The sequence below is a fragment of the Pongo pygmaeus genome, chromosome 13 (genome assembly GCF_028885625.2).
Source record: "Pongo pygmaeus isolate AG05252 chromosome 13, NHGRI_mPonPyg2-v2.0_pri, whole genome shotgun sequence".
Classification (NCBI taxonomy): Eukaryota; Metazoa; Chordata; class Mammalia; order Primates; family Hominidae; genus Pongo; species Pongo pygmaeus.
Window position 1 is genome coordinate 94,544,962 of NC_072386.2, and position 19,377 is coordinate 94,564,338.

General features: G+C 35.1%; 1 long non-coding RNA gene across 1 annotated transcript in view; it reads right to left on the reverse strand.

Moving 5' to 3' along the window:
- Positions 1 to 500: 500 nt before the first annotated feature.
- LOC129043746 (uncharacterized) overlaps positions 501 to 19,377 on the reverse strand; it is a 96,929-nt gene continuing 78,052 nt past the window's right edge. The window contains exon 3 of the long non-coding RNA XR_008504512.1: positions 501 to 806. This is a non-coding gene — a long non-coding RNA (uncharacterized LOC129043746). The remainder of the gene's footprint in view (positions 807 to 19,377) is intronic.

Sequence of the window (19,377 nt, forward strand, 5' to 3'; positions counted from 1 at the left end):
AGGACATCAAAAAACAATCTTTCTCTAACTTTTCACTGGTCCTATAACCAGTCGTGGTCAGAGATATTAAAAAGATTAAAACACTTCTAAATATGTAATATTTTTATTCACATTTTAATTTTAATCTCACTTATTTTCTACCACCACCTTAGACAACAGGGCTTAACGTGTCTCTACTCTGTATTTATGTATTTCTGTAGAGCACTTAAAGGAGAGAACTCTGAGCTATGTGGATTGAAACAAGGAATTGGAAGGAGAATAGACATGACTGGGATTTATAATATCTCACTCAACTATATTTACAGAAACCATTATCAAGCACAGAGGCTGAAGCAGATTTTTTACAGAAGTGTGCCCCTCCCTGAAATCCACGAGACTTTGTAGGAATTGCTAGAAGTACAGCTGCTTTCAAGCCAGATAGGATCATTAATTATTTTCTTTTTGTATATCAGGCCTTTGACTCTCACTATTTTGATCAAAATGTAACAAAGAACAAAATTGGGTTTTTTTGTTGGGTTTAATGATAGCATCCTGTTCTGATGAGATTTTTACATAAGAGAAAACAGGAGGCACGGAAGAAAATATAATTGCCCAGGTACTGTTCCACGGGACATTCTTCACAGCTGATGACAAGCAGTAGTATTTCTTTAGAGTGATGGTTTTCAAATTGTGTTCCGTAGGGTTTCATAGACATACTGCCATGGGGCTGAGAGCAGCCATGTGGTTCTGAGTTCCTGTCCATGGGTATAGCAGAGATGTTTTACTCTTTCCTATTGGATTATAGATTTTTTGTAGAAAATATGACCCTAAAAAATATTTAAATAAATTTTAAAAATTAAAACACATCTTTAAAATAGGTTGGTATAGTAGTATTAAGCCCTACTTAATGTGTATCTATTTATCTCCTATCTTAGGGTGGCAAGAAGGACATGGAAATGAGAAAGAAGAGATTTCAGTTAGGAAATCAGAAATTTAGATGAGAATGTACAGGGACTCGGGCCTCTCGGTTTAGATTAGAAGTAGGTCCAGTATGTCCTAAAGATGTTACCTAAAAACAAAATGTAGCCATGAAAGCTAACTGAAAACTTTAATTCAACATCCATGTACTTTCTGTAAAGTACCTGTTATTTTCTTAGCCGAGAGAGAGAGTGTGTGTGAGAGGACTGAGACTCGGTCCTAGCCCTGATGGTGGAGGTTGGGAAGGTGACGTAGTAGAAGGACATTTATTGGGAAAAAGTAGAACAGACACATAATAAAATACTTATAATACAATGTAGTAATTATCCAATGCATATTTTTTCAATAGATATTTGAATGACTATAAAAAAGGCTGCAAGAGCTGGAAGGTGGGGCTCTTTTCCTGAAAAGATTATATGGGAATGTGGTATGATTGATAGGCAACAGTTTGCCTGGTGATTTGTAATTAAAAGGCATACTTCCATCATAGCACTATTAGAACTGTATTCCAATTGATGGTTCATGCATTCATTGAACAAGAATTACTTACTACCTAATGTCAGAAAATCTGCTAAATGCAGATAACAGTAAGATAAGTAAAATGAAATAGCTATCTTGAAATAACTTACAATCTAGTTCAGGGATTTCTGATTTCTCCACAAATCTGGGGATATGTTTTTTTCTCCCTTTTGATTTCCAGATCTTAACCCAGTTCTTGGTATACAGTTGGATCTCAGGAAATATATATTGAATGCGTGAATTCTCTTTGCATCCCTGAAAAGTACATTACTTATCCCTTTGATTCATTTTAGCCTTGTAATGTCATCAATACAAGCTTGTCATTACAGCCTTTCTACTATACTGAACCGATCACTAGAAACTGACACAGTGGGTAACATTGTTCACCCATACATTTTAAAGAGAGAACATTGGAGGATTATACTAAGAGCACATAGATGATAGGACCACATGGGTCATATTTGGCCAAGCCCTGGATACAAAGAGTAGCCACAAATGTCATCTATTGACAGTGGATGGATTTAATAATGAGAAGATATGGTAATGTGGAGAAATGATAATATATTTCAAGCACTAATAACTACACATTACTGTGCCTGTCAATTTTACAGATATTTTATCCTCAGTCTTAGCAACAGTCATGTAAAATGGTGGGGGCTTTTCCAATTTTACAGCAGAGAAGCTGAAGCATAGACAGTTGAAACAATTTGCTCAGAATGACAGAGGCAGAATAGAGAATGTTTTTAAAAATTAAATTTCAGTATCAAGATGAAGATATTCAAGGGAATCTGAAAAGGTAAGAATTATGAAGACCAATTTAATGCATCATCAGGGATAGTATTAGGGTCAGTGTTCCTGATTATAATGCACTTAAAATTTTGTAAGTTGTGTATAGAGCATATAGATGCTATTGTGTAATTTATTATGAAATATAGGTGTTAAAATCATTTTTGCTGAGAAGCAATTTATTCTCAAACAAGACTAAGATACTTAACATTTAAGAAGTCATTTCACTTAGGATGAAAAATAATATAGAAAAATTGATATCTTTACAGTTTGCAGTAGAAATGCCAAACAACTGTATTTGTTCATAAATAGGTAAAGTGAATAATTTGTCAAACCAGAACACTTAAAATCCTTGTTATGTAAAAAAAAAACAAAATTGGTAAAATCATTTAATGCATGAAAAGAGCTGAAACTACAGGATAATTCAAAACCAACCAAGTAAAAATAGTCAAATAAGAAAAAACTATTGAATGTTTCTTGCTCTTATTTTTTAGTTTTCTTAAACACCATGAATCTAATTTATTAGAATAATAATGATTTAGTAATACCCAATATTTTTTGTAAGTTTTACAAATACTTATTCTTATATTTTTCAAACTTCAATTTTTGGGATTGAAGTTCCAATTAAATTGGAGAAAACACACTTCACCTTCTCTCTCCCACTTATTATAACCAAAAGCCCTGGACAAAGTGCATAAAGTCACTAACTGAGAATTCTGAAGCATACTTGAGAGGGAAATAAAAACTAAAAGAATTACCAACACATCTTCCTGTTTGTTTGTTTTTTTTTCTATGTCTCCTACTTTAGGTTTTAGTGTATCCCAAATCAGTGGGTGTGGATTGAAAAAAAAAGTCCAAGAAATTCTCTCTTCTTTTCCAGCTAAACGGAGAGAAAAAGGAGCCCTAGAATAGTTGTGGAGAAAATTCCAGTTAAAAAAAAATTATAGCAGTCCAAGATCCATGCAAGCTCCAGTCATGAAACTGTATTTGCATAGCAATAGTAGTAGTGATTAAACAGCCACCTAAAACTGTGAGATAAAATCCTTCTCTTTGACCAAAAAAAACTTGGAAAAGATGTTCCTATGGTCCAAAGAATATGGAGGAAATTTTGATTATCTCTCTCTTTTTTTCTCTTACCACTTTGCTGCTGATGTAGACCCAGTCATGAGAAGTGTTTGGAAGCATGGGACACTAAAATTTTAGTTTAGTAGCCAGAGGATCAGGCAAAAATATTTCTTGGATATAGAATGTATGAGGAATGTCACAGAGAAGAAGGTTCTATAGTAAAAGATTTCTACATTTATATATAAGTTCCCAGGATCACTCCCTGATTTGCACATGCATGGCACTGAGTTGAGGTATACTAAAGTTTAAATCACAGACCAGATCCTAGATGGCACAACTAGCACTGCAAAGTTTCGACAGCTAAACTGTTATCTAAACTATAGCTCACAGAACATAGATTAAGACTTGCACCTAACCTTAATGAGATTGGTTATTGCTAAAACAAAATGCCAACATTCTCAGGAATATGACAAAACCTTTATAATATTCATAAAGTTAAGTACAATTAAAAATTACATGACATACTAAAAAAAGATCAATCTCAGCAAAACTCAAGTATCCTATAAAATTCACAGATGCGAACCCTGAGATGACCCAGATGCTGGAATTATCACGTTTTAAAACAGGAATTATAACCATGTTTTGTGAAATAAGGGCAAATACTCTTGAAACCAATGAGAAGATAGACATTCTCAATAAAGATGTAGAAACTATTAAAAAGTAACAAATGAAAATCATAGAACTAAAAAATACAATAATGGAAAATTTTCAAAATCTCTTAAATGGCTCACTTGCCAAATGGATATAAGAGAGGAAAAAATCAACTCGAAGACAGACCAACTGAAATTTTCCAATTTGAAAGAATACTATAAAGTTAATATTCATGTTAGTGAAGTTCTAGAGAAAGAAGAGACAGATCAATGCAGAAAAGTTATTGTGAAAAATAATGGCTTAAGTTTCCAAAACCGTATGAAAGACATAATTAAAAAGATATAAGGAATCTGGCAAAAGCTAAACATGATAAATTCAAAGAAAAATACATGCTGATACATTATAATCAAAGTAATGAAAACTAAATATGAGAAAAAATATTGAAATCAGACAGAAGAAAGCATCACAGTACATATAGGGGAATACCAATTTGAATGACCTCAGACTGTTCATCAGAAATCATGGGGGCAAAAAACAGTGGAAATATAAAGGGCTGGGAGAAACAAACAAGACTACCCAGATTCTCTATTTAAAGAAAACAGCCTTCAGAAACGCAGGAGAAATAGGACATTCTAGGATGAAATAAAATGAAGAGAATTTGTCTCCAGCAAACCTTCTCTGAAAGAAGGAAGTTGTGTGGGCAGAAGGATATCAAAAGGAAACTTGGAATTTCAGAATGAAGAACAGAAATAGTAAATAATTATGTACATGAAATACCCTTTTTGCTTTAGTTCTTTAAAATATATATGACCGTGGAAATAAAAAAATTATAAAATTATCTGATGGGTTTCAGACAATTTCAATGGGTTTTCCTGATCTTAACTATATATATATGTTCTCCAAAGCACACCCGTTATCTTGTCAGCCTCTATGGCCAACATTACAAAGGAGAAATATGGATGAATGAAATAAAAAAACATGTTTAGTGGAAATATTGTTACATTTGATATAAGAAATGGAAACAAGAGCTTTAAATTTTATTTAAAACCTCAGTATGTTAAAACAAACTAAAAATTGAATTTGTTCTTCTGTTAGAGCAACTTATAAATATTAAAGAGGTAGGTACTTTTTTCACTGTTCATTTTTCCTTAGTCTTTCTTCTTTAGTTTCTTACTTTTTTATTCATGTTCTTTCCTCTTTCCTGTTTTTCTCTTCCTCCTCCCCACTCTGTCATACATAATATATGATAACTACAAAATAAAGAAGGTAGGGTAAAGAGACCTACATGGCTATGAAGATTCTATATTTCACTGGAAGGGATAAAATATTAACTTTAAGTAGACTGAAGAACAAATATATATACAGAGAGAGAGAGAAATCCCTATAGCAATCACTAACATAAACTAAAGGAAGACATAAAGTCAAAAAGCCACATAAAGTAAAATAGAATACTGAAACATATTCAAGTAATCCACAGCAAATCAGGAAAGAGGAAACAGAAAGATGAAAGACAAAAGGATGAAGAGAAAACAAACAAGAAAATGGTAGACCAAAATCCAAGGATATCATTACATTAAATGAAAATGGTCTGAACACATCAATTTAAAAAAAAAAAAAGACAGTCTTTCAGATTAGATTAACAAGATCCAACTATATGCTAGGTTAACTGTGCACTAGGGAAGGTAAAAAGCCAAATATTGTACGAAATTATGAACATAGTCTGAGTTGTACTGATACAAGGAGGCCTAAAATGTCATCATGACTTGTTAAAATGAGAGTATATAAAGGCTTGGTAATAAATTAAAGCTCAAATGAGTCCACGGGGTGCATGGGCCTACCTAGTGGTCATTTCTCTGATCCCAGGTATGACAAGCTGAGTAACAGCACAACACTTACATTGGATCTGTGGAGTGAAATCTGTCATAGTGTGAAATTCTAGGTGGAAGCCTCTGATACTGCAAAACTCCCATCCAAGCGAGCAAAAAAATAAAAATAAAAAAAAAAAAACACCATATCCCATGAGGATGGCAGAAATTAGAGTCAATATAACAGAGTGTAGAGTTGTTGGTCCCTGCCATTTCTTGACTTAATTCAACACTCTGGCCCCTGAACGAGATGAAAGAATCTTGGAAAATGGGATTAGATTATGTCAGACTTAACCAAGGATTAATCCTGATTGTAGCCACAGCCACTATGCTAGATGAAATATCTTTGGTTGAGCAGATTAAAATAGCCCCAGATAGTGGGAATATAGCCATTGAATTATCAAATGTATTCTTTTTCATTACTATCAGAGCAAGGGATCCGAAATAGTTTGAATTCAGACAACACTATTTACAGTTTAGTTCCAGGATTAAATCAATTTTCCCATTTGCTATCATAATATACTATGAAGAGGTTTGGACACTCTAAACCTCTTGCAGAAAACCATGTTGATCCACTGTATCAATGATATCATGGTAATTGGTCAAGATGAACAAGAAGTGGCTAGAATATTAGAGGCCTTGTTAAGACACATATGCTTCAGAGGATGGAAGATAAATCCCAGAAAGGCTCAGGGATATTTCACATCAGTAAAAAATTTTAGTGGTCCAGTGGTCATGGGCATTCCAGAACATCCCATATAAAGTAAAAAACAAACTATTGCATCTTGTACCTTCCAACACAAAAACAGAAGCACACGGCTTGGTAGGTCTCTTCAGGTTCTGACGGCAGCATATTCAACAACTGGGAATACTGTGTTGACCCATATACCGAGAGATATGGAAGCTTCAAGTGGGGCCCCAAACAGGAAAGGGCTCTGTAGCCAGGCCAGGCTACGATGAAAGCAGCCTTGCCACTTGGAACCGATGACCAGGCTCACCCTATGGTATTATAAGTATCAGTGTGGGAAAGATACCATGTGGAATTTATGGAAGCCTCAAAGAGATATTCACAATTCAGACTTCTAGGGCAAGGCCAACGCTATCTATAGTAGAGACCTCAATATCTTTTACCAAGCAGCTCCATGTGTGCTGCTGAGCCCATGTAGAGCTAGAGCACCTAACCATAGGGTACCAAGTGACCTTACAGCCCCAACTGCCCATCATTACTTAGGTTCTCTTATCAGACTCACCAAGTTACAAAGCCAGGTGGGTCCAGCAACTATCCATTTTAAAATGCAAGTGTTAAAACAAGAATTGAGGCCAGCCATGGTGGCTCATGCTTGTAATGCCAGCACTTTGGGAGGCTGAGACAGGATTGCTTGAGCCCAGGAGTTTAAGACTAGCCTGGGCAATACAATGAAACCCAGCTCTACAAAAAAAATTAAAAATTGGCCATGGTGGCACATACCTGTAGTACCCAGCTACTCAGGAGGCTGAGGTGGGAGGACTACTTGAGCCTGGGATTTCAAGGCTGTAGTCAGCTGTGATGGTGCCACTGCACTGTAGCCTGAGTGATGGAGTTTACTCTGTCTCAACAACAAAAAAGAATCAAGTACGAGTCCTCTGTTAGCTAGCTGAAGACCCACACATAATCTCCCACTCTTGCATAGTGCCTCTCCATCAAATCACACCAGATGACTAGCTGACAGAAGAGGAAAAGTCATGAGATTGGTTCACTAGTGTTTTAGCTGTCAACTATTCTAGGTTCTGCTTCAGCTGCAGAGGCTCACTTTGCCCAGGGTTGCATTCCTTCTTGGGGTTGCTCATATAGAGTGGATGATTTATACAAGTGTGTAAACACTTGGCTATCTTGACCCGAGTCAGGACAACTCTGAAGTATTTTAACTCCAGAGCAACTTTTGGCATAGGCTGATGCTGTCATTGGTCCTGCCACACAACTCAACTTCTCTCTACTCAAACCTATTTCCTTTCTGTCCCTTTTACAGGGACTGTCCCTAAGGGAGCTCTTTAGTAAACACGTAGCAAACTAAACTCAGTGTTAGAATCGCCTTCTGGAGGAACCCAGCCTATAACAATATTTTCTACTCAATTTGAATTTTTCTATTTCATATTTGTTAGTCTGTTATTTTCTTTCAAAATTATTTTTGGGTAATTTCATGTCTTTGTTTTCTTATTCTCTATAATAGATACATTAAGGATTGAAAGACACATCGCTGGCCATTTACCTAGTTTTCTTCTTATAATATGAAATACTTTGTATCCTCTATGGTATTCATAACTGTGTTTGAATATTTCCAATGATACACAGATTAGATAGTAATACACAGCTCTAATGTTTACAAAACCTTCTCTTAAGATCAGCTGAAATCTACTTCCTGTGTCTTCTACCCATTTACCTTTGTTTGGTTTATTAATCTATTTCCATATGACAGTTTCAAATAAATTAAAGCATCTAGCATGTCCTCTGCTGAATTTTCATGAGGCTAAATAAATCCAATTTTCTCAACATTCCTCATATGTTTCAACCTCTCATCATCATAATTCAAGCTCTTCTGTAAACTTGTAAATTACACGTCCTTTAGCATAGCCACAACTCAATTTTTTTAACTGTTCTGACATTCCCTTTATGAAAAAGGGATCGTGTCCAGAGTGTATATTAAAACAAATAAACAAAATGATGTACATTGACTGGAAAGAATACTCAAAGTTATTCAATTCTTTTCAAATGTTAATTTACTTAAAGTATTCACACCTTTTGATTTAATTTTCTATCTCCTCAAATATAATGACTTGCCTGTAAATGTTATGGTGGGAATTCTGGTCCCTTTGTAGGACTAATATGATTTAGTAATGGTATCATTACTCTGTGAAATAATTTGACAAATCAGGGGTAAGTCAATTTTTCATCCTTTTACTTAAAAGTGAGTGACTGATTGTTATTCTGATTGGTGTTACTGATGACACTGTGGGATTTAGCATTCTGTGCTCTGCTTCAAGGACAGCAAAAGGATAAACTAGCTGCCAATATGACTGACATTTTATGCAAATGACATGAATCAGTACATCTCTTGTACACGGCTCATGAAAATTATAATTGCATATTTAAAAATGTATACAAGCCACATGTTATATTGGCAGCACGTGTTTTGGGGATCAGGTAACATATGACAAGAAACAAACATCCTTACATTGCTAAGGAAATGAGACCTCTGGCTATGTTAAAACATATTATTTTCCAAGAATGAAAAGTATCCACTTCAGTGAGAAATTTTAATTATTCAATTGCATATTTAACTGAGTATCAGAGAGGGCTGCAGTACACGTCCTTTCATTACTTAGATGGCGATTTGATTTGGAAACCACAATGATATGAGGTTTATGTCATTAGGAAGAAAAACTCATTAAATTAATTCCTAGTTTCTAATTTACTGTAGAGAATGATTAATGTTGAAAAGATTAGTTGGGAAGAAGATTGATGAGTTTGGTTTTCTCATGGAACACTGAGGTTGTAAAAAAAAATTCAACTGATTTATCATTTTTATATTGTGTATACTTCCTACTTTAATGAAGAAGTTGACACTTGGTTCACTAAGATACTCAACTTTCCTAGAGATTCTGTCTTTGGTAAGGAGGTTGAACAGCATAACTGATGAAAGCAAAGGCTTTAGGGCCAGACACAAGTTTAAATCCCAACTCTTGTTACATATTGGCTATGTAATCTAGTTTTATTTTACTTTTATTAGCCAATTTTTTCATGTGTTAAATGAGAATGAAAGTAATAATCACATCATAAAATTGTGAGCTTTAAATGAGATAGTACAGAAACACTGTAAATGTTCTCAAATGGTAGCTACTCTCATTATATAATACTTTGGAATGGAATAAGATTCAAGAACTTTGGGGCAATTAATGGTCTTTGAATATAAGAGAAAAATGACTAACACAGATGTTTATTAATAGTTGGAGAGTAGTGAGAGAAAAAAATCCAGCTATTCTGAATCCAAAGGCCATTTTTTTCTCCGACTTCTTGACACAGCACAATGGAGTACCTTGTGAAGAGAAGGTGTTTGATAACTCTTAAAGAGAAAAATGCAGGACATTTTTCTTTGAGGCTTCAGGGAGAAAACCTATATGTAAACTGCACTGTAAATATTGGACATGAAGTAATCTCAAAATGGAAAGGAAAGGAAATGAATATTAAGTTTTTACTATGTACCAAACTCTGTAATAAGTATTTGTTCAAAAGTCAATATCTCCATTATCATCATTTTCATCATTATCCTAATAGTAATGACAGTTGCCATTTATTAAACACACATTATATTTCAAGTACTTTAATTCAATTTAATCCCTACAATGATCCCATAAGGTATAGATACAGGTTGAGCACCCCAATCTAAAGATCCAAACTCTAAAAGGCTCCAAAATCCAAAACTTTTTGAGTGCTGACATGATACTACAAGTAGAAAATTCCATGCCTGATCTTATGTGACAGGTCGCAGTCATGAACAAAATTATTTAGAAGGTTGTATAAAATTACCTTCAGGTTATGCATCTAATGTATTTATTAAATATAAATAAATTCTGTGTTTACATTTGGGTCCCATCTCCAAAATATCTCATTATGTATATGCAAAAATTTGAAAAAATCCAAAATCCAAAATACTTCTGATCCCAAGCATTCTGGGATGAGGTATGCTCAACCTCTATCTGTTGATGAAGAAAGCAAGGCCTAGAAAGTTGAAGGAACTTGCCCTAAATCATATTGCTGATGAATATTAGCACCAGAACTGGAACTCACTTCTATTCAACAAAGACCAAAAGAAGCAAGAATTATTCTATTTTGGATTGCTTTACATTGGTTTACATCAATACAACACAAAGGTGTGACCTTTGGCTAGTACTACAGAGGCCACAAGGAGGGATTGGGTAAGCCCCTAGCTCTGTGCCACTAGACATCAGGACCACCTTCATTATTTCACAGACTCCTTGTCTGTTAGACATCACTCAACAAAAACATAGGGCTTCTGCCATGAGGGCCTGCGTGTAAACCTCTGTTGCTATAGACTTTAGATAATACCAAGTTTGTTCTAATCGTGCTATACCTTCAGCTGCTTTCCAGACGCTACCAGTCGACTGGGCACTCTGGAATTCATAAAGAGCTTGTTAGCTAGTGACATTCTTTGCCTCAAAAAGAATGGCTGGACAGCACTTACATGTGTAGCATAAGCTATGCCTTATGATGCTCTTAGGTACCTGTTCCTCAAATGGTAGTTCTATTCTATAGCTGTCTTTGAATTTTTTCCTCTTAATATACATATATCAAAGCTTTACCACCAATGAGGAGCTTCAGGCTATTAATGGCTCACATGGAGTTTCTTTGATGGGGCCTCAGAATCTCTTTCTAGAACCCATAGGTCCAGGATCCAACCTATAACTAAAAATAGGCTGTTTCCTCCTTCCCATGTTGTCCCCTAAGTGAACTATAGGATTTTCACTGCTGTGAAATAAATATAAAAAATAAAATATTGGTGTCATAACCAAAAAGCTACATTTAATACATTTTACGTACCAGTTAAATTTACAAATATGGTCTCCAAAGCCACTTGGACTCTGGCCTGGACTTTCAGTATATAGCTATTGTATTAAATTTAGAATGCTTCTATTCAAAATCAGGAATAATCAGAGGCATCAAGAGGTACACAGAAAAGAGGAAAATTTCCTCTTTTCTCACAGGGGAAATTCTGTTGAAAGAAAACAATATATTACAGCAATAATATCTTTTTTGAAGTATAAAAAAATGGCCTAAAGCACCTTAACTGGTTTCTTATCTGAGGCTCTGAAGTCTCAATAGTGAAAGCTATTTCATTGTAGGGGATAAAAAGAAAACATCCCAGAAGCTCTAGTGAGTTAAAAGGAAAGGTCACTGACTGAGACAATCAAGGTGAATGATGCTTGTATGATGCCTAAGGCCCAGATTGAGTACCAGAGGGACCCAAGGTTTACTGACTTCAAGACAAACCTCATAGCTTAGCAGAGAGCTGGAAGGTCAGTTTCGACATGTAGTAAATCAGACCCAATTAGTTCCCAATGCATGATTGTGAAACTGAGGAAGAGAAAGATCTGTTTGCCAATGGCTTCATTGGAAGCAATTTAAGTTGAAATTTGCATCACAACATTCTCAGAGATCTCTCTCTAAACCTTTATTACACAGGCTCACTGATGAGCTGTGACTGGAATATTTAAAGACTGCATTAGATTCCTTGGGAAGAAACTGTTTTGTGGGAAAAGGGAGAAGTAGACAGGTTCAAGCTAGATTCACAATGGATGTGTTTAGGGAAAATATTGAAAGGATATATGATCATGGAATTTTTTAACTTGAAGGAACCTTAAATTAAATAGCCCACCTTGTGCAGTTAAGGTCATTATAACCCATAAAAGGTTATTCCAAATCATAGGTTCAAAGCTTGGATTGAAACTTAAGTCTTTATTCTAAGCAATATTCTTTTCCAGAACATGACCTTACCAGCCAAGGAAATGTCAAAGGAAATAGAAAAAGGGGTGTTTTAAAGAGAGATAGCCAAGGCTCACTGAACATGCTGAAACATTTACCCTGTTGTCAGTTACTGGTTTTGCTAGCATATTGCTTTAACAAATATTAATTTCAGGCCAAGAACTTTGTTACTTAATCCTTACAATTTTCTTGTGAGGTAGGAATTATTCTATTTTTGAATGACAAACTGAGGCTCTGAGAGATTAAATAACTTTGCTCAAGAGGGTAAGCTAATTTCTAAGTCAGATTCATGCCCCCATATCTTTTGATAACTAAGTCCAGTGTACCCTTCCTGAATATTTAAAAGTTAGGTTTTGTGAGTAGGTATAACCTGGCTCCAGCACACTGCTGCCACAGTCAGTTTCATAGGGAACTCTAGAGTTGAAATATTGACTCAGAGACTTTTATAAACTGAGGAAAGGGTTTTGAGCATTTATTACCCGGCATTATTCAGCCACTAGGTGTCAGCTACCACCTTTGACCAAGGGCTATTCCTAGGAACATTAATACATGAAATGATACTTTGTATTTGCATGATTATTGAACCATTTTCAGTAATTAAAACTAAATCAGGAGGCTGATGATTTATAACTGTATAAGAAAGAAAATATGGATTACTAAACTAAATGGCTAAATGGGGACTTTAGCAGAACTTGCTTCAGATAGTTCAAATGTGAAGTGACTTTTAAAAAACCTGCTTATGGCCCTCCTTTGGATTAACATGGACACTTCTTAAATGCATGTTGGCTTTGACAACACTCTTCTGACTTTGGAGGAAAAACGTCTTAGAAGAAAGGTGAGCTTATTTGGGTTTATCATCTCAATTTTTAAAAATATTTAATTGGCAAATAAAAACTGTATATATTCAAGGTGTGCAATGTAATGATTTGTTGTACATATACATTGTGTACTGATTACCACAGTCAAATTAACACATTCATCATAATGTATAGTTACCTTTTGTGTGTTTGTGTGTGTCTGTGTGTGTGGTGAAGACCCTCACAATCTGCTCTCTTATCATATTCCAAGTAAACAACAAAGAATTATTAACTACAGTCACCATGGTATACATTATAATGCCAGAATCTATTCATCTTATAACTGAAAGTTTGCCTCCTTTGACTAGCATCTCACCATTTCCCCAATTCTCTAGTCCTTAGCAACCACCATTCAGCTTTCTGCTTCTATGAGTTCAACTCTTTTAGATCTCACATTTAAGTGAGACCATATAGTTTTTATGTTTTTTTTAAATACATCCAGTTTATTTCACTTAGCACAATGTCCTTCAGGTTCATCCATGTTGTCACAAATGCCAGGATTTCCTTTTTATGGCTAAATACTATTCTGTCATATATATGTGATGTGTGGAAGACACACATCACACACACACACACACACACACACACACACTTCCTTTACCATTCATCTATTGATGGACACTTAGGTTGTTTCTATATCTTGGCTATTGTGGATAATGCTGCAATGAAAATGGGAGTACAATTATCTCTTTGAGATACTGATTTTATTTACTTTTGATATATACACCAAAGTGGGATTGCTGGATTGTATGGTAGTTCTATTTTTAATATTTTGAGAAACCTCTATAGCATTTTCCATAATAGCTGTGCCAATTTACACTCCCATCAACAGCTTAAAAGGGTTCCTTCTTCTCCATATCCTTGCAAACACTTGCAAATTGCTTGTCTTTTTGATAATAGCCCCATCCTAACAGGTGTAAGGTGATATATCATTGTGGTTTTAACTTGCATTTCCTTATGATTAATGATGTTGAGCACCTTTACATATACCTGTTGGCCATTTGTACGTCTTCTTTGGAAAAATTTCTACAGATTCAATGCAATCTCTATTAAAATTCCAATGGCATTTTTCACAGAAATAAAAAAAAATCCTAAAATTTATATGGAACCACAAAATACCTTAAATAACCAAAGCAATATTGAAAATAAGCTGAAGACATCATACTACCTGATTTCAAATTATATTACAAAGCTGAAGTAATCAAAACAGTCTGGCACTGGTATAAACACAGACACATAGACCAATGGAATAAAGAGTACCAAAATAAAGTCATGCATTTATGGCCAATTGATTTTTTTTTTTTTTTGAGACACAGTCTCACTCTATGGCCCAGGCTGGAGTGCAGTGGTGCGATCTCAGCTCACTGTAATCTCTGCCTCCTGGGTTCAAGCGATTCTTGTGCCTCAGCCTCCCAAGTAGCTGGGACTACAGGCACAAGCTACCATGCCCGGCTCATTTTTGTATTTTTAGTAGAGATGGGGTTTCACTTTGGCCAGGTTGGTCTTTAACTCCTGACCTCAAGTGATCCACCTGCCTCAGCCTCCCAGAGTGTTGGGATTACAGGTGTAAGCCATGGTGCCCAGCCAGTCAACTGATTTTTGATAAATGTGCCAAGAGCTTACAATGTAGAAAAGATAGTTTCTTCAATAAATGGTGCTGGGAAAACTGGATATCCACATAAGTGTGTAATTGGACCCTTGTCTTACACCATATACAAAAATTAACTCAAAATGGATTAAACACTTAAATGTAAGATCAAAAACTATAAAATTTCTAGAAGAAACCATAGGAGAAAAAGTTCCTTAATATTAGTCTCAGCACATTTTTCAGGTATGACATCAAAAGCACAAGCAACAAAAAGCAAAAATAAATAAGTGGGATTACATCAAACCAAAAAACTTCTGCACATCAAAAGAAGGAACAACATAGAAAATCAACTTCTGGAATGGGAGTAAATATTTGCAAGCCCTATATTTGATATGGAGTTAATATACAAAATATATAAGGAACCCACATAACTCCATAGCAAAATATAAACCCAAATAACCTCGTTAAAAAATGAGCAAAGTACCAGTCCTGCTGATTGCCCGTGGATACTCACATCAGAAATTGGAATGCTTATGTCTGATTACAGAAAAAAGGTATAAAAGATTTAAATATATAAACAACTATCAAGAATAAAATAAAAGGCATGATAAACATTACTTTGAAATCAAAGCTGCTAGCAGTTTAGAATATAAATAATTCTATAATAAATACCATTTTATGCAAACATTACTGGCATCCCTTATTATTAAAGATAAATTTTTAGAAGTAGAGGTACCTTTCTGGAAATGAGTAGTGTAGCTTTGGTAATGAATAAAAACCACAGAAAACATGTTTGAAAATTTTGACTGTGAGAAAAGAGACAACATAACAGACCCAAGATCGTATTAAATAAACTAGGAATCCAACTTAAAGGGATGTGAAGGACCTCTTCAAGGAGAACTACAAACCACTGCTCAAGGAAATAAAAGAGGATACAAACAAATGGAAGAACATTCCATGCTCATGGGTAGGAAGAGTCAATATCGTGAAAATGGCCATACTGCCCAAGGTAATTTACAGATTCAATGCTATCCCCATCAAGCTACCGATGACTTTCTTCACAGAATTGGAAAAAAACTACTTTAAAGTTCATATGGAACCAAAAAAGAGCCCGCATCGCCAAGTCAATCCTAAGCCAAAAGAACAAAGCTGGAGGCATCACACTACCTGACTTCAAATTATACTTCAAGGCTACAGTAACCAAAACAGCATGGTATTGGTACCAAAACAGAGATATAGATCAATGGAACAGAACAGAGCCCTCAGAAATAACGCTGCATATCTACAACTATCTGATCTTTGACAAACCTGAGAAAAACAAGCAATGGGGAAAGGATTCCCTATTTAATAAATGGTGCTGGGAAAACTGGCTAGCCATATGTAGAAAGCTGAAACTGGATCCCTTCCTTACACCTTATACAAAAATCAATTCAAGATGGATTAAAGACTTAAATGTTAGACCTAAAACCATAAAAACCCTAGAATAAAACCTAGGCATTACCATTCAGGACATAGGCATGGGCAAGGACTTCATGTCTAAAACACCAAAAACAATGGCAACAAAAGCCAAAATTGACAAATGGGATCTAATTAAACTCAAGAGCTTCTGCACAGCAAAAGAAACTACCATCAGACTGAACAGGCAACCTACAAAATGGGAGAAAATTTTCGCAACCTACTCATCTGACAAGGGCTAATATCCAGAATCTACAATGAACTCCAACAAATTTACAAGAAAAAAACAAACAACCCCATCAAAAAGTGGGCAAAGGACATGAACAGACACTTCTCAAAAGGAGACATTTATGCAGCCAAAAAACACATGAAAAAATGCTCACCATCACTGGCCATCAGAGAAATGCAAATCAAAACCACAATGAGATACCATCTCACACCAGTTAGAATGGCAATCATTAAAAAGTCAGGAAACAACAGGTGCTGGAGAGGATGTGGAGAAATAGGAACACTTTTACACTGTTGGTGGGACTGTAAACTAGTTCAACCACTGTGGAAGTCAGTGTGGCAATTCCTCAGGGATCTAGAACTAGAAATACCATTTGACCCAGCCACCCCATTACTGGGTATATACCCAAAGGACTGTAAATCATGCTGCTATAAAGACACATGCACACATATGTTTATTGCGGCATTATTCACAATAGCAAAGACTTGGAACCAACCCAAATGTCCAACAATGATAGACTGGATTAAGAAAACGTGGCACATATACACCATGGAATACTATGCAGCCATAAAAAATGATGAGTTCATGTCCTTTGTAGGGACATGGATGAAATTGGAAATCATCCAGTAAACTATCGCAAGAACAAAAAACCAAACACCGCATATTCTCACTCATAGGTGGGAAGTGAACAATGAGAACACATGGACACAGGAAGGGGAACATCACACTCTGGGGACTGTTGTGGGGTGGGGGAAGGGGGGAGGGATAGCATTGGGAGATATACCTAAAGTATAATAATAATAAATAAATAAATAAAATAAATAAAAAAATAAACAAGGACATTCCAGGATCAGGGCTGAGATGCTAGTTGCAGCAGGAGTATCTAGAAGAAAACTAGGAGTGGGCTTCTCTTTGAATTTTGCCAGTGGGAATGCTGAGGTTCTTGTATTTCATGTATGGATCTGGCTTATTGTGACAATCTCTGTCCTCAAACAAACTTTATACTATAGAGGTAGTAAAAGGGTAATAAATGATATGACGCTATCTCTTTTTTCAAAGAAATTCCAAATGACCATTATATTTATAAGCAGTTCAAGGCTATCAATGAGATAAAGTGAGGGTGGATAAGTAATATGGCAAACAGACTGAATAAAAATGTCTAAATGTTTGAATCTTTATATTTCAAAAGTGCATTTCTCAGATTATAAAAATAATGTAGTTTGTTACTGAATATTTTGCAAAAAGCAAAGTATAGATAAAAAGATCCATAATCTCACAAGCTTCTATGCTTATATTTATGCATAACAATTTTACATGTTAATATGGAAATATGTAATAGAGAGCTAACAGCTCAGGTAATTACTTTGTTACACTAAAAGTTTGGAGAATAAAGTTATTAACACCTGTTAGTCTCTATGCCTTAAGATTCTTACAAAATTAGTAGAGGTATTATTCTCACCTCTCAGTTAAGAATTTATTAATGTAAAATCCTTTGTCATGGGTGTGTTGATATGCAGTTAAACAATATTTTTAAAAAGAGCTTACAAAAGACGCATGCTCAAAGTGAATGGTTTACCTCATCAGTATCCTCTTGTTCAGAATCACCTACTATTTTGAAATTTGAGACTAACATCTCTGGATATAGAAAAGTAATTGATGTAGAGTTACCCTAAGCCAAACATAGGTAAGAAGTTTCTCTGACCCATTTTCATGATTCTTTAATCGTTCTAGAGGTAATCTTTCTATGCTCTATTTTCCTAAAATATGATACACACACAATGATACAAAATTTTATTCAATCAATATATATTGAGCATTTAAAGCATTGTTATAAGTTATTTTTTTATTTTATGGAGTCTTTGCACTTTGCAACAGATGAGGGTTTTCCTTTTTACTTGACCACAAGGAAGCTCAGAATCAAATATGTACCTTTAGTACACAGAGGACATAATGGCTTGCACTTTGGATTTAATCCTATCCTGTATTTACCTATTTTTATTTCCCTTTACCTCATTTCTTTGTCTATTTTAACTCGTTATATGTACGATTGCCAGACATTAAAGCTGAAATCTTAGTAGCTTAATGCAATAATGGTTTATTTCTTGCTTGTGTACATTATGGGTTGGTGTAGGGCTCTATTCCATATGTCACTCGGTGATTTAAGTTAAAGTTGTACCATCTGTAGCTGCACTGTCTAGAACATACAGTTTCTTTGGTCATTGTAGCAAGAGCAGAGAGCTTGGAAAGATACACATGCTATTTTCACTGTTTCAGCTAGAAAGTGGCATACTTCTGTTTACTTTTTCCATAATTCATTGACCAGACTAAGCCCCACATAATAGCAATGGAGTCAGAAAGTCTAAGTATTCAAATGGAATACTTGGTGAGTATGCGGTCTCTGTCTCAGTGTGCTTTTAATAGGGTTTTGAGAAGTATTTGTATAATGAGGTAGAGTATAAATAAGTAGACATTTTTATAGGTCAAAAATGATAAAATATCAGCAGTTTCATGTAGTTCAGCCTAATAAATAAATGCATAATGTAATGCTAACTTTATGACCTAACACCCTCCTTGCTCTCAGAAAAAGACCGCCTATGATCAGGGCAAGCCTACGTACAAATAAGGGGGCAAATCAGTGGGAGAAGTGCTATAGAAATATGTGTGAAATATGATGATATTAGAGAAGAAAGTGACTAGTTATAGAAAGAACTCGTTAAGGAAGTGATAATCGTTGGGAAGAGAAAATAAATAACTTCTAGACAGAGGAAGTGACATGTAAAGAGGCAGAAAAATTAAAGAAAATGTTACATTTAGAAAAGCCCAAGAACATAGGAGAAGTAAAAGAAAGGTTAGCTTAAAATGAAGTTATA